This window comes from Pinus tabuliformis, chromosome 4_1, assembly GCF_031772625.1.
Source record: "Pinus tabuliformis cultivar Carrire ecotype Pingquan chromosome 4_1, CPIR1, whole genome shotgun sequence".
Lineage (NCBI taxonomy): Eukaryota > Viridiplantae > Streptophyta > Pinopsida > Pinales > Pinaceae > Pinus > Pinus tabuliformis.
The window spans coordinates 829,971,228-829,997,991 of record NC_142303.1 but is presented as its reverse complement, the minus strand read 5'-3'; positions in this window follow the sequence as shown (position 1 = coordinate 829,997,991).

Sequence of the window (26,764 nt, the reverse complement as noted above, 5' to 3'; positions counted from 1 at the left end):
ATCAATAACAAGTAAATAATAATAAAAGTTGATAAATTTAAATACTGACTTAAGAATTTATAAGGCAGGAAGTGATTACAACAATATTTATCATGTCACTAGTAAAGATTTAAATTTGGGTAGGGAAGATAATAACTATGAGTTCACAAGGTAGAAGGAAGCCATTACAACAATATTCATCATGTCACTAGTAAGAATTTGAAATTGGGTAAGGAAGATAACAACTATTTCACTTTACCAACAAAGATAACCCTAATTATATATATATAAATTGAAATAGTATTATTTTTAGTTTTTTAAATAAAAAATTGATTTTATTGTGTTTTTATTTTTTGAATAGGAAATTTGTTTATATATATATATATATATATATATATATGTTTTAATAATAAATAAAATATTAAAATATTTTTGAAGTAAAATATAATTTATATAAAAAAAAGGTTTTTATTTATAATTCACTAGACAATTTATATTTTGAAATGTTAAAAATGTTCTATCAACGATATTTTTTTAATTTTTTATAGTTTATTTATTCTTTTAAATTTATTTTTTATATTCATCATTTTAATAAGATATGTCTTTTTTATATGGAGATTTTCTTATTTTAAATTAAAATTGGTTGTTTGTATATAATCTAACATTTATATAGGTGAGAAAATCTATTATAATTCAGTCGTCAAACGAGCAGTGAGGACAACCATCTCTAGCTGTTAACCGTATGCTGACTCATTATCCTTAATCAAGGAAAACCACGCCACTTGGAATAACCCGAGGACAACTATCTCTAATTGTTAACCGCGTGTTGACTCATCATCCTTATTCAAGGAAAACCACGCCACTTGAAATAAAGTGTTGAGTCTTGAGCGGTTAACTTATTTCCTTATGTTCGAAGAAAACAAACTCTTAACCAAAGAAAACTTATTTCCTTATGTTCGAAGAAAACAAACTCTTAACTAAAGAAAAACAATTTTAAAACATATTTTGATAAAATAAATCTTTATATATATATATATATATATATTTTTTAAAAATCAAAATTTATTAATAAATTCTTAATTCATAAAATTATATATATATAAAATAATTTAAAATAAAAATCTTTCAAAATTTTTATGTAATACCTTTTATGATTGAATGCATTTATAAAAACATCGATGAATAATTTTAACATCATACTTTATGGATATTCTTTTTAATAATTTGATATTTTGGCTAAATAAAATTTTTATAATATTATATTTAATTTTATATTATTATTTGTTTCATATTAATACTATACTATTAATAATATTTGTTATGGTATATATCTTAACCTATCATGAACTTTCTCTTATTGGCCGTGTTTGTATTGGGCAGTGTTCCTTGTACTTATATATTGATGGTTTTTTTTTTAATTATATATATATAATTTTTATCATTTTAATTTTTTTTACTTTTATTTCATTTTCTTCTTTATTTTTCACTTTTACTATCTTCTACTCCATTTTCTGTTTTCTTTTCACCCTTGCTTATCCACTTAGGCATGAGACATTCTACATTTTCTGTCGTCCATAAACATTCTCACAAAAAGAAATTTAACTTCATTTACCACACTCACACGTTTAAATGAAATTATTATACCAAGACATGCATTATATAATTTAATATAAAATATATTATTATGAAAAGATGAATATAATGCCACATTATTTTTTAACCAAAAAAAATTAATTATATTTTTATTAAATTAATTATTTAATAAATTATATATATAAATAAATCAATTAAATCTATCTTATCTTAAAAACATTTTTTTAAATACATATTCTGCTTTAACATTTTTTTTACATAAAATAAAATTAAAATAAATTTACATTTAATTTCAATAATTTTTTTATTGCATGTTATCATCAAGTGTAAAATGTTTATATTTTTTTAACACAAATTCCCTTAGATCCACTCATATATCTCTTAATAAAGTGTATGAAAGAGTAATGTTCAATAGCAAATATATATATATGTATATATTATGTGTGAATATCGTATTTAATTATATAGATATATATATAGAAATACTACTGGATCCACTAAGTTAGGTCATGTCACCGTAAGAAACAAGATAAGCTCCTTGTTCCAGTTCTTTTGTGGCTTATGACGAGTTGACTTGTGGTCCCTATTTTGCATATGGTCCTGTGTAAAGGGAAAAAGAGATTTTAAAATGAAAGAAAATGGAGTAAAGGGAAAAAGAGCTTTATATGTATGTGAAATAAGGATGCAAAATTTATATTTATATATAATATAATTAGTATTATTTAAAAAAAATCAATAGAGTTTATATTAATAAAATTTGGATTGGGCCAGAATTTTTACATAGAAGTTTTATCGATTTCAAATTGTGTAAATATTCATTGTTTCATACAAAATCAATGTAAGGATCGTTGCTACATTTTTTCTTAGAGATAAAGATGTATCTATTGATAACTCTGCAAAAGATCCCTAAAACCATAATATATTTACATTGCAATATAGAATAGTAGGATAATTAAATTGAAACAAAAAGATTCAATTAAGGGAAACTCTTCAATCGAGGCCATTTCTAGGAGTACCATTTCTTTGCTGACGACAAGGCTTCTTTTTTTCTAGCGCAGCACTGGAACCAACACCACCATTATCTTCTTGCGCGTTGCCACCCACTTTGTTCTCAAGAGCAGTGATCCTAGCATCGAGAGCTACAACCTCGTTTCGTAGTTCATTAAAGGAAATTTCCAAGCTGCCTAGAATCCTTAAAAAATTGGCCACCACAAGAAGCTTAGAGGATTGATGCTGCATTTCGGGCATATCATCTTGTTGCTGCCTTGCCACCCTGAACGCTTTAACCATCGCCAGGAGTTTTGTAACAACCCCAGGTTAAAAATAATAATTCCATATAATAAAGTTAATAAAAGCAAAATAATAACCAAGGTCACGAGACACATTTTCCAAGCTGAATGTTGGGAAAAAACATAGTGACAGGGATCACTTGTGATTGATTAATGACTAAGAAAATTGGCAATGGCAATGATAAAGGTTTTGGAAGGCATGAGACATTTATTGGCATTTTATTTATGAAAATAATGGAAATTAAGAGAAAATGAAGGTGAAAGGTCACAGGTTGTATGTGAGGAGGAAAATGAAAAACGAAGAAAATAGAGGCCTCATTAAGAAAAAGGCTTATGAGGATCAATTTATAGCTTTTTGTCAATTTTAGCTTGGAGCTCTCTCTCATACTCTTGCACACAGAGTTTTCTTGGAGCACTATTCAAGCATTGTGGCATACTTTGGATTTGGAGAAAGAAGGCAAAGGAAAAGCAGAGAAGTGTAAGGAAACATCGGGATCAACAACTACAACGAGTTTTTCTTGGAGGTACACAGTTGCATGTATGACTTCCTTGCTAGTTTTGGCATGCATGGCATATTCACGTGGTTATTTGGTTATGGCCTGTCATTGGCATGGAGGATTAGCTAGATTGACAATGGTTTATCTTAATCTTTCCATTTCCCAGATAGCCATGGTGTTGTGGATTTTACCTTTTGTTTCATGATTGGTGCTCATGTTCCTTATGGGTGTGGGTTGAGTTATTAGTTCATGGAGCCTTGGTTGGACAAATGCTCTAGAAGCCCTGTAACAACTTGGGTTGAATTACTAGTCCCAGAAGCCTTGGTTGGACAAATGCTCTGGAGCCCTTGGTGGGTTGAGTTAGTAGTCCTGGAAGCTGGGTTGGAACAAACGCTCTAGAGCCCTCGACAACTTGCATAGAGACCGATCTAGTGATGGTTAGTGATGTCCGACCATGAGGTGGAATCACTGGTTGTGGGTTGAGGTGGTATGACCTCTAGAAGCCTTGGTTTGGTTTTACCTGGTTTATTCCATGAGAATCCCACATTCATGCTTGGAATATGGTGCCGGGGTGATTGGCGGAAGAGAAATTTGGTTTAACCCAATCTATGGTCGGGTGGTACATGGAAGTCCCTGACTTGGTTAGATTCACATATGTTAATAAGAGCTCTTTCCTCTTGTGTTTTATGTGTAAATGTACTTATTATTATATGACTACGATGGTTGTACTATTATTGCTGTTTATTTGGTTATATGTTGGTTACAAGCATGGTTAATGACAAATTTGGATTATGGCTCTCATCATGTTTTGGTTAGTAGATGAAATTTTAATGAATGAATGACCTAATAGATGATAATGAAACTATTGTGAGAAGACATCAAACCTTATTGATGATGCTCAGGTAAGTATGAGCTTGCTATGTTCAGATGTGTATTTATGACTTGTACATTACATGTTCATGATGTGTTTGACGAATTTCTTGTCATGGTTAGGATGAGTCAGGTCAGGTTCTTGTTCAAGTTTTGCATTAGAGTCCTTGTCTTCTTGTTAATTATCACTTCTGAGTGTTTCATTAAGTTTTGGGCAGAGGTTTGGGTCCTAGCCCTGAAAAAGTGGCTTAAATATTGCAGTTGCTAGCACAGAATTGGTTGAAAAAGTCTACAGTCGCATGGAGGCTTTGTTGTGGAAGTGACTAGAGGTTTTTAGTCGCATGGAGGGCTTGTCATCAGAGCAACTGGGGGCTTAGTTCAGTTAAAAAGCAAGTTAACTCAAGGGTTGGGCACCTCTAGTGGTTGGTTAGCCTCTGGGGGTCCTCTAACTCTTGAGGAAGGTTAGTTTGGTTTTGGTTTATCAATTCCACTTCCTTAACTGTACTTGGGGAGTTGAATAATATCATAGTAACTCTTCGTCACATATTTACCCTGGTGGACTAGTTAGCTTGGGTAAGTGTGGGAGGGGGGTGTTGTAATTTTGTCTATTAATTGACCAATGATACTGCAGTCCAAAGGGGATTGAGGATCTACCATGTTGTGAGAAAACCACTACACCTGAAGCCTAATCATACTAGAGGAGTTCTCCCACTCCGCAATGCTGATCAAATAAAAAACACCATGGAAATATTGAGAGGCCACATAATCCATTTTATAATTAGAAGAAAAGCACTTCCACAAGTCCATCTGAGGTTTCAATTCCAAATCCCACCCAGATTTTAGTGGATGATGTTGAGAGGACTGAGAAATGAACATATAGGACGACATAATTAACTCGGTTACACAACAAAAGAAAGGAAATGTGAGAGTTGTATCGAATTCCAACTGGGTTAACATAAGGTGGTATAAATGCAGGTGACTTAATAAAGACAAGGAGGGAGAGGGATCATGACACTTATGTGGAGGGGAGAGACACCTGGAGGAGATGTTTGAAAAACGACACTGGGGGAATCTAACAAACCAAATCTGAAGGCTACTTAACACTACAATTATACCTTAGGACCATTTAATTTGAAATACTAGAGTCCCATCCCTTTGACGCAACAACTTTCTAGCTTGATCAAGGCATAAATTCAAAAAATGACGTCTAGATATTAACATTATTAAGGGATGTAAGAAATTTAATGATTCTATGATCCAACTCAATTTGATCTTAGGTCATTGTTGAGCCACGTTTAGTTAGAGCATCAACCTTAGAGTTTAGATGCCTATATACATGGATAAAATCTATATTCTCAAACTGAGAGGATAACAAGAGATTCTGGTGAAGAATAGGAGGAATATTAGGACTTAACCTACGTCTGACCTTGACCACCAAGTGTATTATTACCATTGAATCACCAAAAACCATGATACTAGATACCTTTTTTTCAATATTATTTCCAGGCCTTTAAAAAGAGATAGAAACTCTACTTGATTGTTTGTCACATGACCCGAACCCCATGTGAACTATGCTTCAATTTTTTTGTTAGAGCCAATAAGAACATGTAGAAATTTGACAAAAATTGCAACTGCTCCAAATTTAAAACTAAAAATCAAGAGACATAATTATACTCTACTGATCTACAAAATGAAAACCACAATTTACAACAACATGAATAGACATGCAATAAGAAAAACCACAAATACACAATGGTTTATAGGGGAACACAACTGGGAAAAACCCTTCAAGCCTCTTTGCATTAATCAGTTGAATAGAGAAACTATTACAATTGCCACCTCCAGCTCTGAGCTCAGCTTGCGAAAGAATAACTATCCTCTCTGCTCAATGATAAACTTTGGCCAACACTTAGCCAATTATCTGCTCATCTAGCCCCCTATTTCCTTGCACAAATCCCAAGGAAATTAACCCCTAAAAAATATGAATTACCTCCAAATTGATTGCGCAATTCACAAGGATTGATCTTATAACTCATGCAACACATGTACACTCAAAACTAGTCTACAACTAATGTTACATTGCCTTTTCATCTCCACTTCAGTTGGGGAACTCAAATTCCTTGCATGCTGTTGGGTGCGTGATCCCCCAAGGGAAGTTTTGGGGCTTAGAGCCCAGATTTTGGTCCAATGTTGTAATTCTAATGTAAAGACTCTGCATTTTGTGGGCGCGGAGTGCATAGTTGTTAAAGAGTCATAGGGTTGTCTGCCCTTATTTTGATAATGTAATGTCGGCTATAAAAGATCTACCCATGGTCCGTAGACCATGGGATTGTATAAATAGAGCGAAGCTCTAAGTAGATAGAGAGACACCACATGAAGAAGATATGATGTATGAGAGATAGCTCTGAAGTATAAGTCTAAGTTTTGGGTCGTAGCATAGGTAGAGGCTCTGTAGCTGAGTGCACAGAGGCCTAGAAGTCTGCAGCTGAGTGCGTAGACCCTTGCAGCTGAGTGCATAGGGCGAGTCGAGTCTGTAATCATATGGAAGTATTAATAAAGAGAAGTTTTCTACCATTTATGTATATTTATGTCCTATTTATGCATCTGTTTTATCAGGTATGAATTTCACTTCTAATGCTTATATGATGCGCGAATGTGTATAATTGTATTGGTTAAGTGAACACAAGTAGGAACATCTATTTACGCGAAGCTAATGAAGATATGTTAATAAGATAAGTAAGATACTTAGCATAGTTTGGGAAATATCACAGTTCGCTGCCCTAGCAGTGCGAAATCATATTAGCCCTTGGTTAGGGCTGCGCGGAAGCCGATTGTAACAATTCGCGAGGATACTGAAGGGTGGAATAGAGTGCGAAGTAACCTGTGCGAAAGCAGGTATAGTTGGAATAAATCGACATCACATCCATCTCAAGGGTGTGGAAACTTGGCTCTAGCATCCCCCCATAATGCTTCAGGTGAGACTTCAGTCCGCCCTCCGCAGGTTGATGCTGAAAGGGCCAGTAGTGTAGGGATTTGTTTGGCTAACTAACACTGAACCTGGGTCAGGCCCCCATAAGCCAACAAATGGTTCTGTTGTCGGGACCAGAATCTGCATAAGATATGTGTGATGTCGTATCATTGGAATCCAACTAAGAAAAAAATTGAAGGATAGTTGGATAGAATAATTCACGAGTTTGAGGCACAGGAGAACAGAAACCCGTGACTGTCAAAAGAATAGTGGCTAGACAGCTACCTGTATATGGAGATCCATGAAATATTTTTCGCATCCTTCCCTACTGAGCTATACGAGTTGATTACAAAGCTACAAGATAGCCAAGGAAGGTGGAAACTTGACGGTTCTATTGTGTGGACCCCAAAGCTAGTGCGAAGGTTGGAAGCATCGGAGGACAAGATTGCGTGCGCCGTCGATCATTGGCTCGATCACATTATAGGTGGATTTTTTACTGAGTTCGCAGTCGACACCTCAATAATATATAGTGACGCAGAGTGACGCTTTCTCAAAGGACCATGAGGTAAGTACGTAAAATCTTTGAATACTTGGATTAAAATGTTGTTGTGCAAAAAACGGGTTATGCAATTACCTTGATGTTCGTGTCTGCGCGAAGTGGAAGAAATTACAGAAACGAAGGAAATAAGGGTCCAAAGCATAGCCCCTTGATTTCACCTCCACGAGGAGATGAAGAAGGGATCGTGAAGGTCTCTCTGCGAAGTGCTATTCAGTTGATAAGACAGGGATTTCCATGAATACCACCTCCGCCCACACCACCTTTGGCTTCACCACCATCACCTCCATCTTCACTTGTACCAACTTCACCACCACCGTGATTCAGTATGGCAAGCAGAGTGAAGTTGCCTGTGTTCAAAGGTTTGGGAAATGAGGATCCATACCAATTCTAGTTCATTGTAAGAGTTGTATGGGAAGTGCAAGGTGTTACAGATGACCATATAAAGAAAGCGACACTGGTTAGTGCCCTGCAGGATCGTGCGCTGACCTGGTATATTAAGTACTCCAACGATAACCTGAATGTGAGAGTTGCAAATATCCAAATAGTGCTAAATAAGGAGTTTAGCAGGCCTAAATCTGAAGCATAGTCGATTGTGGGATTCAAAGAGATCATGATTCTACCAGGCGAGACTCCTTGGGAACTATATCAGAGGTTGAAATGTATGATCCGTGAAGCCAATATGAATTTGACATATGGACAACATCGTGAGTGGTTTGTAGCTTTTGCTACTACCACATTTAAGGAGTGCATTGTCACAGTAGAAGATAAAAACTTAGGCAGAGGCCTTAGAGATTGCTATGAGGCTACATGAGACCCCGATGCAAGATCCTAACCTGGGAGTTCAATAGATCCATGCGCAGCTGAAGAATATGTGCCTTGAGATGTAGAGTCTGAAACAGGATAGGATGGTTTGACCAGAAGTGTGCGAAGAAGTGTGGTGCGTAAAATGCAAGAGTTAGGGTCATGACACAGACCACTGCCCAGTATTTACAAATTACCTTGCACTAGGAGGACTGATGCCTTTAAGGCCAGAAGCTCAAGAAGGACCTAGCGTGGGGCCTTCTTTGTGGTGCGCTATCTATCAAATAGCTGGAAAACATGCCACGAATAACTGCCACTTGTTGCAGAAGTATACACAAACTCCGCAACAATTATTCTGCAACTTTTGTAGGTTAGTGGGACATGATGAGCGTACTTGTAGAAGTTATGAATTGATGATGGATAGAATTCCCACCTGCATAGTTTAGGACGAAACATGGCCCCTTTACCAGAATGCAGGGATGGCACAGATAGGATTTCAGGGGTGTGGATGAGGCCGAGGCAGAGGAGGACCTAGTAGAGGTCACAAAGAGTTGATTTGCTACAATTGCAGAGGGCCAAGACACTATGCTCATGATTGCACTAATCCAACACGCCCGTCATGCAAGTATTGCACGTTGTTTGATCATGAGACAAAGTATTGTCCTACACTGATAGCTAGGATACGTGACAAAGGAGCATTACCGCCTCCCCTGACTCAGAACCTGCAGATGATGAGGTCTGAGCTCGATGAGGAAGATCTGAACGTAAACATAGTGCTCTGAAGTGGAATTGTGATAGGAGATGACAAAGGAAAACAACCGGAAGACAGTACATGGGTTCGCAAAGCCCTGGCGAAAGAAGCCGAGTTTGATTTGGAGTGCACTCGGGAAACCTTCATGGAAGTTAAGAAGAGCTTTGCTGAGGCCTCCACTTTAGGAAGCAAAGATAAGCCTGAGCCAGAGATGGACCCATCCATGCTCACAACTTTCCTCGAAACCTGTATGAAGTTACTGCGTGACAATAAGGCTATGAAAGGGTTATGGGAACTTATCAATAGATGTGCTGTGACCACGCCAGGTGAACCGTGCATAGTCTGCAAGATTGGAAAGCATAAAAGAAGGACGAGGCGTGAAATGAGACTCAATGCACAGATCGGAGAATACAAAATGGATCAAGTCATCCTGGATTTGGGATTAGACGTGAATGTTCTACTGAAATAGACATGGGAGCGATTGGGGAGACCTATGCTGCAATGGTCTCCAATTTAGCTAAGGATGGCGAATCAATAGAAAATAATACCTATGGGGTAATTGTAGGGAGTAACTGTGGATATTGAAGGAGCGAGCGCACTGGCAGATTTTGAAGTCATAGAGATTGTTGACGATAGCAATCCCTACCCTGCACTCTTGGGAATTAACTAGGCTACTGATATGAACAGGGTAATCAATCTGAAGAAGCGAAAAATGATATTTGAGAAGAAATCACTGTGCGTAATAGTACCCCTGGATCCTGCTAAAGGATCGCGCTATACGGAGCCGGTCCGCGACTATGAGAGTGATGATGATCTGGACTGCATCTATAAGATAACAGTACGAGACCAAGACTGGGTGAATCCCACCACGGATGGGCAGATTACATGGGAGTGCGAGAGCTCCTGCACTTCGGATTCTGACAAAGAAATAGAATGATGGCAGAAATGGTTACACGAAGTAACTACATTGAATTGCAATATGATGATCAGGTCACTGCAATACGTGTTGACAGAAGTAAGATATATGCCTACTTATGATGGTTTAAATGAGGTAGATACCTTCTTGGATGCATATGAAAGGGAGGTGCCGGAGAAGCAATGCTTCCAGGCCTTAGATTGGGTACTGCGTGCTATGCCAACAAGATGGTGGGGTATGCACAAGGGGAGTTTTGATGATTGGTGTGAATGTAGGAGAGTGATGCGAGTACGATTTGGGAGGCCTAAAATGTGGATGACAAACAAGTATGATGGGAAGAATGATCCACACACATGGGTGCAGGCCTATGGAGAAAAGCCCCAACTTGAGCAGGTGCACTTATACTCTGCGTTGAAATACTTGGTCAATAAGCCTGTGTTGGGGGGGAACATCTGCAGATGGCTATTATTGTTCCAATAATATGATTTTGAAGTTGTTCTGAAGCTTGGATGATTGAACGCGGGACCAGATCACCTGTCACACATCGAGATAGGGGAGGAACCTACTAATTTGGAGGAAGGATTACCTGACGCGCAACTTTTTGATGCGCACGTCGCAGATGGACATTTCGAGGACATAATGCATTTCCTAACAACAAGAACTGTGCTAGAAGGATACTCTATCCAGCAAAAGAAGGAATTAGTGGTGCGCGTGGCAGTTTTCTCTGTCATTTTTGGGCATCTATAAAAGATGGGGAATGATGAAATACTGTGAAGGTATGTACCTGAATTTGAACGAAGCAGCATCCTCGTGGATGCTCATGGGGGCGCCGCGGGAGGACATTACGCAGGAAGAGCAACTGCGTAGAAGATTCTACGCGCAGGGTTGTGGTGGCCAACCCTTCATCAGGATTCAAAAGCATATTACAAGGCATGCGACGTATATTAAAGAACAGGTAGGCCATCGTGGAGGGACGAGATGCCTTTGAATCCAAAAATGACGTTGCAACCTTTTGAAAAGTGGGCAATAGATTTTGTAGGACCGATTTAGCCCCAAGGAAAGACAAGGGTGAGGTACGTTATCGCTGCGACGGAGTACATGACTCGTTGGGCAGAAGCGCAGCCGGTGAAGAATTGCATGGGCATGACTGTCGCAAATTTTCTATTTGAACATGTACTGACGTGGTTTGGATGTCCAAAGATCTTGATGAGTGATCGCGGTACACACTTCCTGAACGAAACAATCAACATACTATTGAAAGAATTTTAGGTGTATGACCAGAAGAGAAAACCTTATCACCCACAGGCTAACGGGACAGTGGAGGCATTCAACAAAGTACTGGAAACTGCGCTGACCAAGGTATGCAATGCCCAATGAAGTGATTGGGATCTATGCATACCTGCAGTTTTATGGGCTTATTGAACGACATGCAAGAAGCTGACGGGACATACACCTTTTAGACTTGTCTATGGATCTCAAGTCGTAATGCCTATGGAATACATCGTGCCTAGTCTATGCATAGTAGTGTTCATAGGTATGACAGATCACAGAGCCCTGGAGGAGAGGCTCACGCAGATGGATGAGCTCGAAGAAGAACGACTTTTGGCTGGATTTCACCAGCAGGTCCAAAAGCAACGTGAAAAGGCATGGCACGATTGACATATTAAGCTGTGCACCTTTAAGGTGAATGATTTGGTGATGTTGTTTGATAGTAAATTTGATAAATTTCTAGGGAAACTTAGAATGCATTAGCTGGGGCCATATGTTATTAAGGAGATTATTGATGGTGGCGCGGTCCAGTTGGTTAAGCTGAGTGGAGATCCCTTCCCAGGAAAAGTGAATGGCAGTCATCTAAAGCCATACACAGGTGGCCCGACCATCTAATTAGCCGACAGAAGCACAGTATTAGAACTCCAAGTAGCTGAAAGGAGGCGCGAGACTATAAACTACACTGCCCGGGAGCTACGCGATGTCAGGACTGCACGAAGCAACGAAGTGTCATAGGGTTCGTGACAATGCGAAGATAGCTATGCTGGCACGTAGGTTGACCGGAAATTGATCGTTAAAGTCACTATTCATGATTTGATGGTTGGTTTTAGGCCAAATGGAGCGGGTGGCAAGCATTTAAGGCGAACTTTATGGGCTAGATTCTTGAAAATCTGCCGCCAATCTAGCATTAATGGACCGAATGTGGGGGGAATGGTCGAATTCAAATTCAAAAGGTGCTATAAATTACAAGTGGCTATCCAACAAACAACACTTGGCATTTTGAGAACTGATTTGTTGCGCGCTCAAGTATTCATGAACCGAGACTTATTCGATACTTTGAAAGCGAATTCGTTGTTTGAGAAATTACCAGAGACACTGAAAGAACTGTGGAGTAGCACTATGTCAGCACCTGAAGAAGCCATGGACATAGGAGTAGTGACAGCTGAGGAAGCCGCGTTGAAAATTACGGAAGTGGAAGCCCTAGAGAGCATCAGAATAATCGTTGAGGTCCCTAAATCACTGCGAACACTGAGACCTAAGAAGGATAAGCAGGCCATGATACCAGTGCCCATCTTGCCCTGAAATCCACTGAGGACCAAGCTCACATTGTAGGAAAAGGGAAAGGCCATTAATCTGGAGGCCGATGAGGAAGAAGAGTTTGAAGAAATCTTGGTGGAGGAGGAGGATGTAGAGATGGACGTTGAAACCCAGAGTGTGGACCCTATTACTCGGTTACCCAAATATGTTCATTTGTGAAAGGGTAAAACTAAGGTGCCAAAGGATATAGATGAGAGAAAGAGATCTCTGCAAACCTCGCTACTCCTAAACGATATTATCTTTGAGGGAGTGCACTTGGGATGGGTTCCCGTGTTGAAATTTGAATATTGGGACCTCGCAGACCACGAGAAGTTCCTGCATTTAGCGAATGCGAAGCTAATGTGCTAGAAGATAGACGCAACGACTGGAATGATTGAATTGGAGCTGTGCAAATGGATCAGAGGTGTCGAGAAAGCAGTGTTTCTAAACCTGCTCTGGGTGCCGCATTACCATCGTGCCCAAGTGACCGTTTTCATCATCAAGTAGTTGCTCTGCTTGGTGCATGATGGGTGCTTGTGGTTGGAGGAGCCCATCCCCATCACAGACCATTTGATTCACTGGATTACATGGCTACCTTGCTTAGGGGAGGATCCAACAAACATTTCAGAGGAAAAAGGTGGCGAGTTGGCCCTCCTTGAGGCAATGAAAAATAAGTTTAAGTTAGAGAAGAAGAAAAAAGGGTATGCCATCTCCAGCATCAACAACCCTATAGTTAAGGTTGTGACACAAATATTGGCAGGGAAGGTGATGCGGAAGTGCCACATGGATGAGGTTCCCATGCTAGTGGTTGCATTAGCAGCGCAATGTGTAGGAGGGGTGCAGCTCAATTGGGCAAACTATCTATGCGGTGAGTTCCTTGCGAACTACCACAAGGCACAGGAGCAGGGAAAAATGTTCCATTACGCATGGCTCATGTTATCGATTGTACTGGTGGCATGGGAGATGCCTGAAGATAGCCAGTTCCCTTTGGTCGTGTCAGACCTTCCAAAGGCAGCGAAGTACACTTCATCGTGGGTGACCAAGGATGCACAACGGATCATAGAAAGCAAGATATCTTAGGTGCTAATGGAGATGAACATCTGGATGGGGATCAATCACAAGCTATGGTTATCGCCCACAATTTACAGCAGTTTGTAGAGCTTTACAGAGTTCAAAGCAAATTTCCACCATGTTTTCATCAGGGCGCGGAAGGACCCTATGAAGACATGGCATGATTTGCTGTATTTGGAAACTGATGATGTGATATTCACAATCCTTGAGTCTTGGCTGCCAGAGTGGTGCACTCCAGTTGACTCTGCAGTGGAAATAGAGAAGTCTGCCTGTGCAGCGCAAGAAGGAAGAGACAAAACTTCAGATGGCGCAGCTGGCGGAAAAGTGCAAGAAAGAAGAAGCAACGTCTAAGGCCTAGGCAGCGCGCGATGCTGCGACATTGGTGGAGCAGTAGAAGACATCAGACAAAGAGTGTGAAGGATAGAAGTCATCTTCACCCGAACTAGAGACAGACACAGAACAAGGTGGTGTGAACCCATAGATGATGTCCACCTAGCTCAAGTGTCTGCAACCACGAGAGCAGACAGTGCCACGCAAGAAGACAAAGGCATCAAAGACTTCGTTCGACCCAATCACCCTCACTAAGGGGGATTTACATGATATCGACAAAACGATGAGGGATGTCACCACGGAGGTCCTCCAGTAGTTTGAGGAACAAAAACAGTTGGTATTGAGGGCTCTCCAGACAAAAATACAGGAGTTGTAGGTGTGCACTCCACAAGCTGGCACAATGTCCACCAGCCTCGGAGTTGGCACTTTAGCTTCTAAGGAAATGTTGTGTGCCAGGGTGACCAATAAGATAGTGCTACCAGATGGGGTACTTACTATAGAAAAGGAAGCCAACAGACCCATGGTGAGTAGTTTGAAAAGGGTAGGGTTGAACATGGCTGCGCTCCCTCGGGAGACACTCTACCTCTTATAGGATGCATTCACCAAAGAACTTCAGGCCAGGGAGAGTCGCGCTATACAGGTAATGAGCGAGCAACACATCAACATTAAGTAGTTGAGCCTACAATGCAACGAGGCAGTGGTGCAAAAAAAACAGATAATGCAGGTGGTGGAGGAAGCCTACCAGATGGTCTTGGAATTAGCCATTCAGGTAGAAGAACCGGTGGAGGAGCGCGTCGTAAATTAGCTACAAGGGTGTGCGATATAAGAGCATAAATGGCCAGGGTTTAGCTGGAGCTGAACCTGTAGATCACAAAACTACAGTTGAAGGCTCAACCTTCAACTCTGTCGGAGGTTAAGGAACAACGTACCACTGTGGTTATGACAATGATCGCGACTATTGATAGTATAGTGACAGACTGCATGAAGCTGTTTGAACAATCATTCGAGGTCCTAACCACCCTACAGGAGAACCCGAATGTGGAGCGATTAGAGACAGAGGCGTGCGAGCTGTAACAGAAATACTGTTATACAACAAAATGACCTCCTCATCAGCTCAAAGGAGAAAGACATGATGGCTGAAGCAATAGCCAAAATCACAGGCCTTGTTTCCACACTAACGCTGTCTATACACTGACAACATGCTTTATAAAGCTTCTCTGTAATCCTAAGGGAGAGTTAGTGACCCTACTAACTCTACTTGTTGGTTCTGGGACAACGTTAGTGGATCCTAATGAGAATCTAGAGGTCAAAGAGTGAATTGACTCATAAATTTCTCTATATTCCCTCCTAAATCTACTCAGAAAAGCAAGGAAACATCTAGAGTTTGACCTATTTGAGGGATTTTTAATCCTAATGAAGGAGACAAATGGGAAAGAGCTCAAAAGCATGGCAATGTCATTGCTTTTACCTAAAGAAACTCTTGGAGGAACTTGGAAACCCTAACTTGAATGCTACATAAGCAAAGCTAGGGATATGGTGATAGAGGTCAGATCATTTGAAAGGATAGCTTACTTGATTGTCGAGCATAGTATCAAATCTAAGCATAAGAAGTTCATATGAAGGGAGAGAGAGAGAGAGGAGCTGGAGGGGTAAGGGAACGCTGATGCAACAGATGGTTGTAATCACTCTTCTGACATTAATATAGAACTATAGTTGTAATACCTACTCCGTGGTGTTGGTACTATCATTCATTTATTTGTTTGTCCAATACCTTTTAGCATGAGTAGCTTAGTTATGTGTAACTAGCTGTCTTTTATATATCATGTATTAATTATCAATGTTGTATGCTGTGATTATGATTGTCTCTTCTATGTGCAAGACTTGACCTGGAGCCGGCTTAAGGGACTTCCACCTAGCTTCTTTGTGCTCCCTAGAAAACCTACACGGAGGCTTGAGGTAATGAATATGTCTTGCTTTGATAGTTAGTTATTGTTTATGGGCATGCATGTAGCTTTGTGATAGCTGTAGATAATCTTACAGTTTGCCAAGGGTCTCGGGAAGACCCTTGAGGGTATCTCCATTCTCCATACGCCATGCATTTTATCCTATAGCATAATTGGCTACTCCGCTAGGGACTATACATTAGTTCCTGGTTCACCCGGAAAGTTCCTAGTTTCCTCCTCCTTCTAGAGATTCCTATAATTCTACATTACTTTTCTGACCCATCAAGACCTTGCAGCATTCTTCCTTCATATTTTTAGCCTTGGATATGATCCCCAAAGTCCTGTTTTGAAGTATTTTCCCACACTAACGTAGGTTAGCAGAGTAAAAAGAGCTTCATAAAGCTCTGTGTCTGCACAAACAGTGCATTAGTACCTCCAGTAACTCTTTATGGCCTTTGGTACAGAGCGTTAGTCACCCAAAGTTTGACACGCAGCTGTGTCTGTAACCTCAAAAGGGATGGGAAACCTGCTCATGGACTGATAAAGGATCTACAACTGTATTTTGTTAGCAAGATCTGTGTCTTGAAAGATTTTTTTTTTTAGGAAATAGTTTTTTTCTTTCTTAAAAGTTTTTATAAAGGAAAAATCATTTTTTTAATTCATTCTTCTACTTAGTTGGTTAAAATCTGCTTTATTTGGTTTCAAATAGTTGTTAGAAAGCATTGAAAATTTTCTTTCGATTATGCTAGTGCTATAATGAGTAGGATGCATGGAACAAATATGGATGTATGCAAGACTCTCCCTTGTAGAATACAACTTATTTCATCAAATTGAATATTTTCAAGCATTTTCTTTTGCATGATTTTGAGTTAGAGTCCCACCAAATATCATACGTCAACACCCCTACTGAAGACACTAAAAGAGTACACATAAAATCTACCTAAAATCAATCAGTAACTCTTTCTAGAGCAAATGAACATTAGTTCAGGCTAGGATCTTGGGATAGGCAGTGTGAGTAAACTGCCCAAGATCAGAAACCAAAACTAGTGTCATTAAAAGAGAGAAAATTCCTTCTGCACTCATACTACCGGGACCACTCCAGTAAAAGCAGAGCTAAATACAAGACAACATCAGATTGTAGGTGAAGGTAGCCCACCTTCACTTACAACTCCTTTGGGTATTCTATGTATTGGGGATCCCTTCAAGGATTTCGGAGTTGAGTCAGGGACTCAGGTATCCAGCCCACACAACGTACTATCTGCGACTATGTCCCCCCCAGTAGTGTCTGTGATCTGAGGTATCCTTAGTGGCAATACTTTTAGGGACTTACACAAGGTGACTAGGGTAGGCTGCCTTTGTACCTAACATAGACGGACCTACTCTGTCTTCATTTTTTGGGAGGGCGCTCATCCTCATGAGAGTACTTGGCCCCTCAATCTGAGGTTCGGGCAAAGCTCTAGAGTAACCATAACTATACATTTGGCCAACCCTCTCTGTTATTTGTTGTGATACTAGGTTTCATCTCCAGTGATCGGTGCTTATCAGACAGGGTCATTTCCCTCTGTTTGTTAATTGATTCACTTAGTGTATTTTTTATTTTTTAGGTGCCAGAGTGTTATCATTGAGAATTTAATAAACATCACAATAAAATTTATTGATAAAAATTATTGGTCACTGTGGCTACATCCGGCCCTCGATGTCAATCTAGACAATTGTTAGGACTTCCTCCACTCATTGTGGAAGATCCGCTGAGCTCCAGTGAACCAGATTCCCCATCTTCGGGAAATCAGTCTCCGGGATCTCACACAGAATCAGTTTGGACAATCGACAATTCAAGCTTACTAGAGGATTTCTTTACTACAGGATTTCTTCCTTCCTATAACCCTCCGATCACGAATCCGTTGGACCCACTCTTGGTTCACATTGCACCTATACCTCCTTTGTCTTCAGTTGGAACACTTCCACCCATCCCGTCGATGACTAACTCGTTGTGGAACTTTTTGTACACTTTTGGTCCCCCACCACTTCCCAAGTCGACAATCACTACCACACCTTTGATGGCGAACCTTGCTATCCCATTTGTCCTAGGTACAAACCCTCACATGACACTCTATATGAGTGGAACCCAACCTATGCCGGGATCCACCTCTTTAGTGTCAAACTCTATACCTTCGATAAGTGCTACATACAATGCTCCTTATAACACTCAATATAGCACAATTAGCGGGGGTCCCTTCAACCAACAATATGGTTGGCATCCATTGTATAGTTCTAACCCCCAAATTCAAATATTTGGGGGCACTCCTAATATGCATATACCAGCTGGGAACGTAACAGTTCCCCCTCTGTTTTCAGGCATGCATGGTTAGTCACTGATTGATATGAACACCCCTTATGCCAGTCAAGGACATATGGTTAGTTCTATGGTAGGCGGGAATCCTCAAGGAGGTCCCAACCAATCCATGGGGGCACCCTACTCACAACCTCAAATGAGTCAAGGGGGCACTGCTTATCCTGGGGGCAATTCTATACCCCAGCATCACAATCCCCATGGAAATCCACATTACAATGCCATACCCCAAGGAAACTACTATACCATGCAACCTATGTATAATATTGGGAATCAAACGATGGGAGGACCACAAGGATCCTCAAGTCATATGTCATCGCCTTGGTCCGATTCGGGGGCATCACACACTCTGCCTTTCTTGGCAATGTTGGATATCCATGACCTGTACAAACTTACAAATGACCCCATCTAACAGAACTTACTCTGGTCGCCAATCCCACATAAAATACCGACAAACATCCCTCAGTTCGAAGGGAAACAAGGGGAGGATCCGGGTACCCATATCACCACCTATCATCTTTGGTGTGTTTCTAACTCCATGGTGGATGATAGTATCCGGTTACGTATTTTTCCCCGCACCCTTACTAGCAACGCAGCCAAGTGGTACATCGAGTTACCACGCACGTCAGTCAATACCTTTGATGCTCTAGCAATGGAGTACTTCCAGCTACCCATCCGCTATAAGACTGGGATGAAACTCCTCACTTCATTGCGTCAGGATACCACCACCCAAATCTCTAATCATATACATGAATGCAGACGTAGGCGAAGGTTAGTCAAATCTCCCCTCCCACACTATCTCTTAGTGGACTGGTTCTACAAGTCTATACTCCCCCAAATCGCTAAGGATGTTGCCTTAGGTGGTGCGATCACAGAAGAGAAATCCATACATTGTGCCCAACATTTAGATCTGATATATTCACAGTCTGGCACTCTTTACGACGTAATCCCCAATGCCCCTCGCAACTCCAATGCTTCCTCTACTTAGCACCCCGGAGTGCACACCGATGGGATTATTGGTGCAACCTCCCAGGCTGCTGTAAAACAAATCAGCAATCACATTGCCTAGATGTCAGTGGACCCCTCTACCAAATTCACTGCTCTTCTTACCACCGTGATAAACTCTGTGTAGTCTACGCAAAAACCTGGTGGTAAGAACAAGAAGAATAAGAAAAGACTGCTCCTTCTTAGGAGCACTCAACAAAGAAACAAAACCAAAGCAGAAGGCTACTGTGCCTCCTAACGATGGAAAGGAAAAACTTGCCAGATTCCTTTGCAAAATCTGTGCTGAAGACTACATGACCTATTGCTGCCTGCATCTTCAGGAATTAACAAATTTCATTGCTAAAAAGGATACTAGTAGGACTCCCGCCTACCCGAATAATCCTTTCCCTGCTCAGCAACAATAACACCTTATTGCAAGCCAACTCCAACCCCTGCAAGGGGCAATGGTGGTTCACAACATCTTTTAGTTGGTGAAGGACCCTCTACCGTTTACACCTTTGAAACGGTAGAACTAAAAACAAGAGCCAAATCCTATGGGGCTCTTGTCGCTCATGCAGAGGAACCTTCCTTAAGTCAAAACCCACCGCTGCCTAATGATTTGCATATCAAAAGGCCGGTTTCTGACCTTGTGATTCGCCCCCTAAAGGGGCACTTCAATGCACAATGCACATTACATCTGCATGTGCTGCCCAAAACTACTGCATTGTAGAAGACTTGGCGTAAGCACCGTCGGCTATGTTGGTGCTCGATGTATTACAAACATGTCCAGCACAAAGGAAAGCTTTGCTTTTGGCTATTGGTGGTATCGACCCACAGGATTCCATGCTTGCAATTTTCGACATGGAAAAGTGTAAACCTCCCCTTTCCCACCAGCTTGCATTTGAGGTGCAAATCTTCTTGAAAGGTAAAGGTATACATAGAACTATCATCGATGAAGGTGCTTCTACCTGTGTCATGTCAGCTTCATGTTGGCTCGCTTTGGGTTCTCCAACCCTATCCCCATCATCAAATGCCCTTAAAGATTTCGAAATTCACACTTTCATCCCAAAAGGTTACCTAGCTAGCTATCCCATCACCTTGTATGGGAAAATGGTAATGGTGGACATAGAAGTCGTAGATAAAAAGCTCGACTATAATCTCTTGCTGGGTCGCAGTTGGACGTATGCTAGGATGACCATTGTGCCTATTGTCTTTCACATCATCATATTTCCATTGGATGGAAAGGTAGTCACAATGGACTAGCTATCCTTTTGCACCCCTGATTATTCCCCATTAGCAAGCAGCTCTATACCGCTAGTAGGTGGTGTACCTAACTCTTATGTCAGCATCGGTACCAGTCTACTCAATGCTTCTTCCTTGATGGGTTGTTTCCCTCTTCAGCCACCCAAGGTTTCACAGATGGTCAATATGATTTCATCCATTCCTCATGAACATACCGATCCATGGATCCCACCAGCTCCTTCAGACATTGACACTTACAGAGAAAAAATGCCGCTGTCACTAGTTGAATTGGCCTACCAAGCCATTCAATCTGCATCCGAATCTCCAGTTACTTTGGTTATGGCCAACGGTACCATTGCCCCTCCCATAACTGCTCCTTATTTCGATCCACTCAATCAAGTCCTACCTACAGATGAAGCTATTAGAGAAATAATGAGTTTAGAAGAGTGACCTTGGGAGGACTCGCACCATCATGTTTTGATATCTGATTCAGACATGAAGCCTCTTCAAATCTTGTCACCTAACATACCATAAATCGTTTCCTCACCCTATATGACTATCCAAACTTTGGATGCGGAAGGAAACATGGGAAATATTTCAAAGACATTTCTCATTGATATTTCTGTCATGATAGGCATCATGGAAAACATCTAGATTGGAGCAGATTGCAATCCTAAGGAAATTGCAAGCTTCACCTACCTTTGTAAGGAATTCCGCAATTTATTTGCCTGGTCTTACGAGGAAATGCCCAGCATAGATCCGTTTATTGTCGAGCATGAGATCAAGCTTTACGACAATACTAAACCTGTCCGTTAAAGGCTTTGATCGGTCCATCCTCACAAAACGACAGCCATCAAAAACGAGGTGGAAAAGTTGTTACATGCTGGTTTCATCTATCCTGTTCCTTTAACAGAATGGGTTTCTATTAGGTCCCTATACTACTAGTGTAACCCCTTATTGTTATTAGTACAACCTCCTTATTATATTTTTGTGCCCATGTAGTCCCCATATTGTTATTATTGTGCCCCATAGAAGCCCACTATTGTTATTATTGTGCCCTTACATTATTATTGTTACGTCGGCTTTGATTATATTATGACCCGTTCGACTCCTATATATAGAAAGGAGGTCTTGTCATCTGTATCATCCAAGAATTGTTCATTTGTGTAATGTAAGGAGGTTGCCCCCTCGAAGAGGCTTATATCTAAGGTGTTCATCTATCTTTTCTATCTTTTTGTGAGCTGGTTTCATAACATTTGGTATTAAAGCTTTGGATTCTAGGGTTTCACTGCTCCAAACAGGTCATCGTGGAATTTTCGCTATAACTTTTTTTCTGCGACGTTTTAGAAGGGAAAAAAAAACCCATATGAGACGAAAATTTGCTGAAGCTCGGGATCAAATTTCATGTCTTCTCTCGCTATATTTTCAGAGATATGATTTAAGGAAGTTAGGGTTTTTGCAGACTCTCGAATTACATCTTAAACAGGCGACCTTGGGAAAATCATCATAACTTTCTCTTTAAGCATCAGATTGAAATTTCATAAGAAGTTACAGAAAGAGGACAACCTACAGTTTTCTTTTTATATTGTTCAGATCCGAAGGTCAAAACAGTGGCATGTGGCACTTCATACAAGTTCACTCTTCTGAAAAGGTATATAATCAGGTCATCTTAGGAGATTGTGCATAACTCTTTCTTGGAGAATCCAATTTCAATTAGACTGGTGGCATTGGAAAGAGGATGCAGAGGGCTACTGAAGGTCACGATTTTAGAACTGGAAGATCCAGAATTACAGAGTTACAATTATTTCAAGATCGAGCTCCTAAAATCAAGAAAAGGAAATATGAGGAAGTTTGATGGCAAGGATCCGGTAAATTGGATACTATAGATGGAGCAACATTTTGATCTACATGAGGTGAAACTGTTACAAAAGGTACGTATTGCATCTTCATATTTATAAACGGATCAATTTTTATGGTATAAAGGGCTTTGTTCTCGTAAACCACTTGTTACGTGGCCAATTTTCACGGAGGAAATGATAGCACATTATGAGGATACAAAGAGAAACACCTTCTTTAGCCAATTGATAAATATCAAACGAAAGTGTTCAATGGTAGAGCACATTGAGGACATTCAAAAATTGAATATAAAGGAAAATGATATTGCAGAGAAGCAGAGGATTGATGTCTCCATAGGGACTTTAAAGGATAACATTCAACATGAGGTTCATCTTTGGGACTCTGATTCATTGGAGAAAGCATTTAGGTTGGCAAGAAAAGTGGAAAGCAAAATTATGGCAACAAGGAATTCTACCCCTCACAACTATAAATATGGAAGTGCTGTTTCTCCTAGCCTTCCACAACCTACAAGGGTGACACCACAACAATTGGAAGAAAAAAGAGCAAAAGGACTTTGTTACAATTGTGATAACAAATACATTAAAGGTCATAAGTGTGCTGAGAAGAAATTATTTTACATTGATTGTGAAGAGGAGGAAGAAAAGGATCAAGAAACATAAAAAGAAGAGGATATACACCAGGAACCAACCCATAGAAAGAAGAAATGAATCCGACCATATCTTGTAAAGCATTGGCAAGAATTACCACTCCTCAAACTCTCAATATAGAAGGACATATCAAGAAGATAAAGGTTCAAGAAGTGAAAGATCACATCGAGAAAGAAGAAATGAATCCGACCATATCTTGTAATGCATTGGCTGGAATTACCACTCCTCAAACTATCAAGATAGAAGGACATATCAATAAGAAAAATTTTCAAGAAGTGAAAGATCACATCGAGCATCAAGAAATGAATCCGACCATATCTTGTAATGCATTGGAAGAAATTACCACTCCTCAAACTCTCAAGATAGAAGGACATATCAAGAAGAAAAGGATTCAAGAAGTGAAAGATCACATCGAGCATCAACAACAAGTTCTCAAACTTTTAAAGATAACGCCACTCTAGTGCAGAATCGAATGAAACAACAAGAAAATCAACATCGCAGTGAAAGAAGTTTTGATGTAGGTGACTGGGTATTTTTACGGCTACATCTCAAGCAAGCTATTTATGAGAAGGAAATGTTGGAAATACTACATGCACTTAAGAAATGGCGACCTTACCTAATGGGAAGACACTTCAAGGTAAAAATGGATCATGATAGTCTTAAACACTTTTTAGAACAAAGATTATCTTTAGAAGAAGATAAAAAATGGGTCACAAATATGTTTGGTTATGACTTTGAAATCATCTACAAAAAAGGGAATAAAAATGTTGTTGCATATGCACTCTTGAGAAAGGATGAGGATGTGGAAGCATTGTTTTGTGCTATTTCTATTATCCAACCAGATTGGATAAACGAAACAAGGGATGAATGGAAGAAGGACGAAGAAGTGTGGCCACTCATTCAAAAGTTGCAGAAGATCCCAATTCAAACAATATTGCCAGAACTTGACAAGGAAAGAAAAATCATATTGGAACCTGGAGTAGTCACAGAAACAAGAACCCAACAGCTATGAAATCAATCAATTTCAGAGTATCTCATCAAGTGGAAGAACTTACCTGCTGAAGATTCCACATGGGAGGACAAGAATTTTATACAAAAGCATCAAGAACTACTCAAGTATTGAGGACAACACTTTTTGAAGGAGAGGGGCATGTTAGGTCCCTATACTACTAGTGTAACCCCTTATTGTTATTAGTACAACCCCCTTATTATATTGTTGTGCCCATGTAGTCCCCATATTGTTATTATTGTGCCCCATAAAAGCCCACTATTGTTATTATTGTGCCCTTACATTATTATTGTTATGTCGGCTTTGATTATATTATGACCCCTTAGACTCCTATATATAGAAAGGAGGTGTTGTCATTTGTATCATCCAAGAATTGTTCATTTGTGTAATGTAAAGGAGGTTGACCCCTCGAAGAGGCTTATTTCTAAGGCATTTATCTATCTTTTATATCTTTTTGTGAGTTGGTTTCATAACAGTTTCTAATCTGGTTCTTGTCGATAAGAAAGAAGGAACCATCCGCATATGTGTCGACTATCGAGACTTGAATGCCGCGTGTCCAGCGGATAATTATCCAACATTGTTCATCGATCAAATCATCGACAACTGCGCTGGTTGTGAATCATTTTCATTCATGAATGGATTCTCAGGTTACAACTATATTGCTATAAAACCCAAAGACCAGCACAAAACTGCCTTCGTTTGCCCATTAGGCATCTTTGCCTATCGAAAACTCCCATTCAGTTTAAAGAATGTTGGAGAAAATTTTCAAAGAGCCATGGGCTACGCATTTCACGATATCAGGCATATCATTCAAGCTTACTTGGATGACCTTGCAACCCATTCTAAGCAACGAATGCAACACCTAAACCATTTAAGAGCCATATTTCTTAGGTGCCGGTTTTATAACATAAGTCTGAATTTGCATAAATGTGTTTTCTTTGTTGATTCTGGACACTTACTTGGGTTCATTGTCTCCAAGTACAAGATTATGGTTGATCTCGATAAGGTAAAGGTAATTACTCAATTTCCCGAACCACAAGCCGTTCTGCAGCTCCAACGTTTGCAAGGGAAAGCAAACTTTTTACGACGGTTCATTGTAAACTTTGCTGAGTTGACAAAAGGATTTATATGCCTGCTTAAGAAGGGAGTGTCGTATATGTGGGATGATAAAGCTCAAAGATCATTTGATTCCTTGAAAAAGGCACTTATATCAACACCACTCCGTAGCACTCCCAACTATGGCCGTGACTTTCTTCTATACCTCGATGCCTCACCATCCTCTCTCGGAATGGTCTTGGTTCAAACTCATGATGACCGGAGTGAACATGTGATCTATTATCTTTCAAAAGGCCTGGCTGGGACTGAACTTAGATATTCACATGTGGAAAAGCTGTCATTGGTAGTCGTCTTTGCTATCAACTGATTCCAACACTACATATTGCTATGATAGACTACTGTCATCGCCTTGGAGAATCACATGAGATGCATTTTTTCTCGTCAAGTAATTGGAGGGAAATATTCGAAATGGATCGTGATCCTCCAATAATTTGATTTGGTTTTCACTACTGCCAAGGTGAAGAACTCCTTAGTCTTTGCCGAACTTTTGTCAGACCTTCCCATTGTCGATCCTAACGAGATAGCCCATGATCCTCTTCCGGATGAAGCTATCTATCTTATCGACACTACTGACCCTTGGTATGGTGACATTCTTGTCTACCTCCAAGCATAATGGTTCCACCTCAAACTATCGTCAGGTGACCGTCGTCGCATCCGCCACCAAGTACGACACTATCTAGTGATTAACGATACGTTATATTGTTGTGGTGCGGATATAGTTCTTCAACATTGCCTCACTCATGAAGAGGTGGAACATGTTTTAAATGACTGCCATGCTGGGGCATGTGGAAATCATCTTTCTGGCATATGTACTGCACAAAAAATCTTGCGTGTAGGCTATTACTGGCTGACCTTGTTCAAAGATTGTGTCAAGGCCATCCGGTAATGCCATCCTTGTCAAGTGTTCACAAAGAAAATGTGCGCTCCTCCAGCCCTACTGCACCCGGTTATCTCTGTTGGCCCCTTTTCCAAATGGGGGATAGTCTTCGTAACTTGCAATCCCATTTCCTCTGCTGGACACAACTATATGATTGTAGCTGTGGACTATTTCACGAAATGGGCCAAAGCCCTTCCCACCTACTAGTCCAATGGTGAAACTGTAGCACTATTCCTATTTAATCAGGTTATCTTTCACTTCAGTGTAGCTCGCACGATTGTTACAGACCATGGGTCTCATTTCCAGAATCACATGATGTCTGACTTAACATCGCTGCTAGGTTTTTGTCAGGATCAATCATCCTCCTACTACCCTCAATCTAATGGTCAAGTAGAGGCCGTCAATAGCATCTTAAAAACCTTGATCCGTAGGTTGCTAGGAAATCATAAAACCAACTGGCATCGAATGTTATATTCGGTGCTATGGGCATACCTAACTTTATTCAATACTGCCACGGGCTTTACACCTTTTCAACTAGATTATGGCCTAG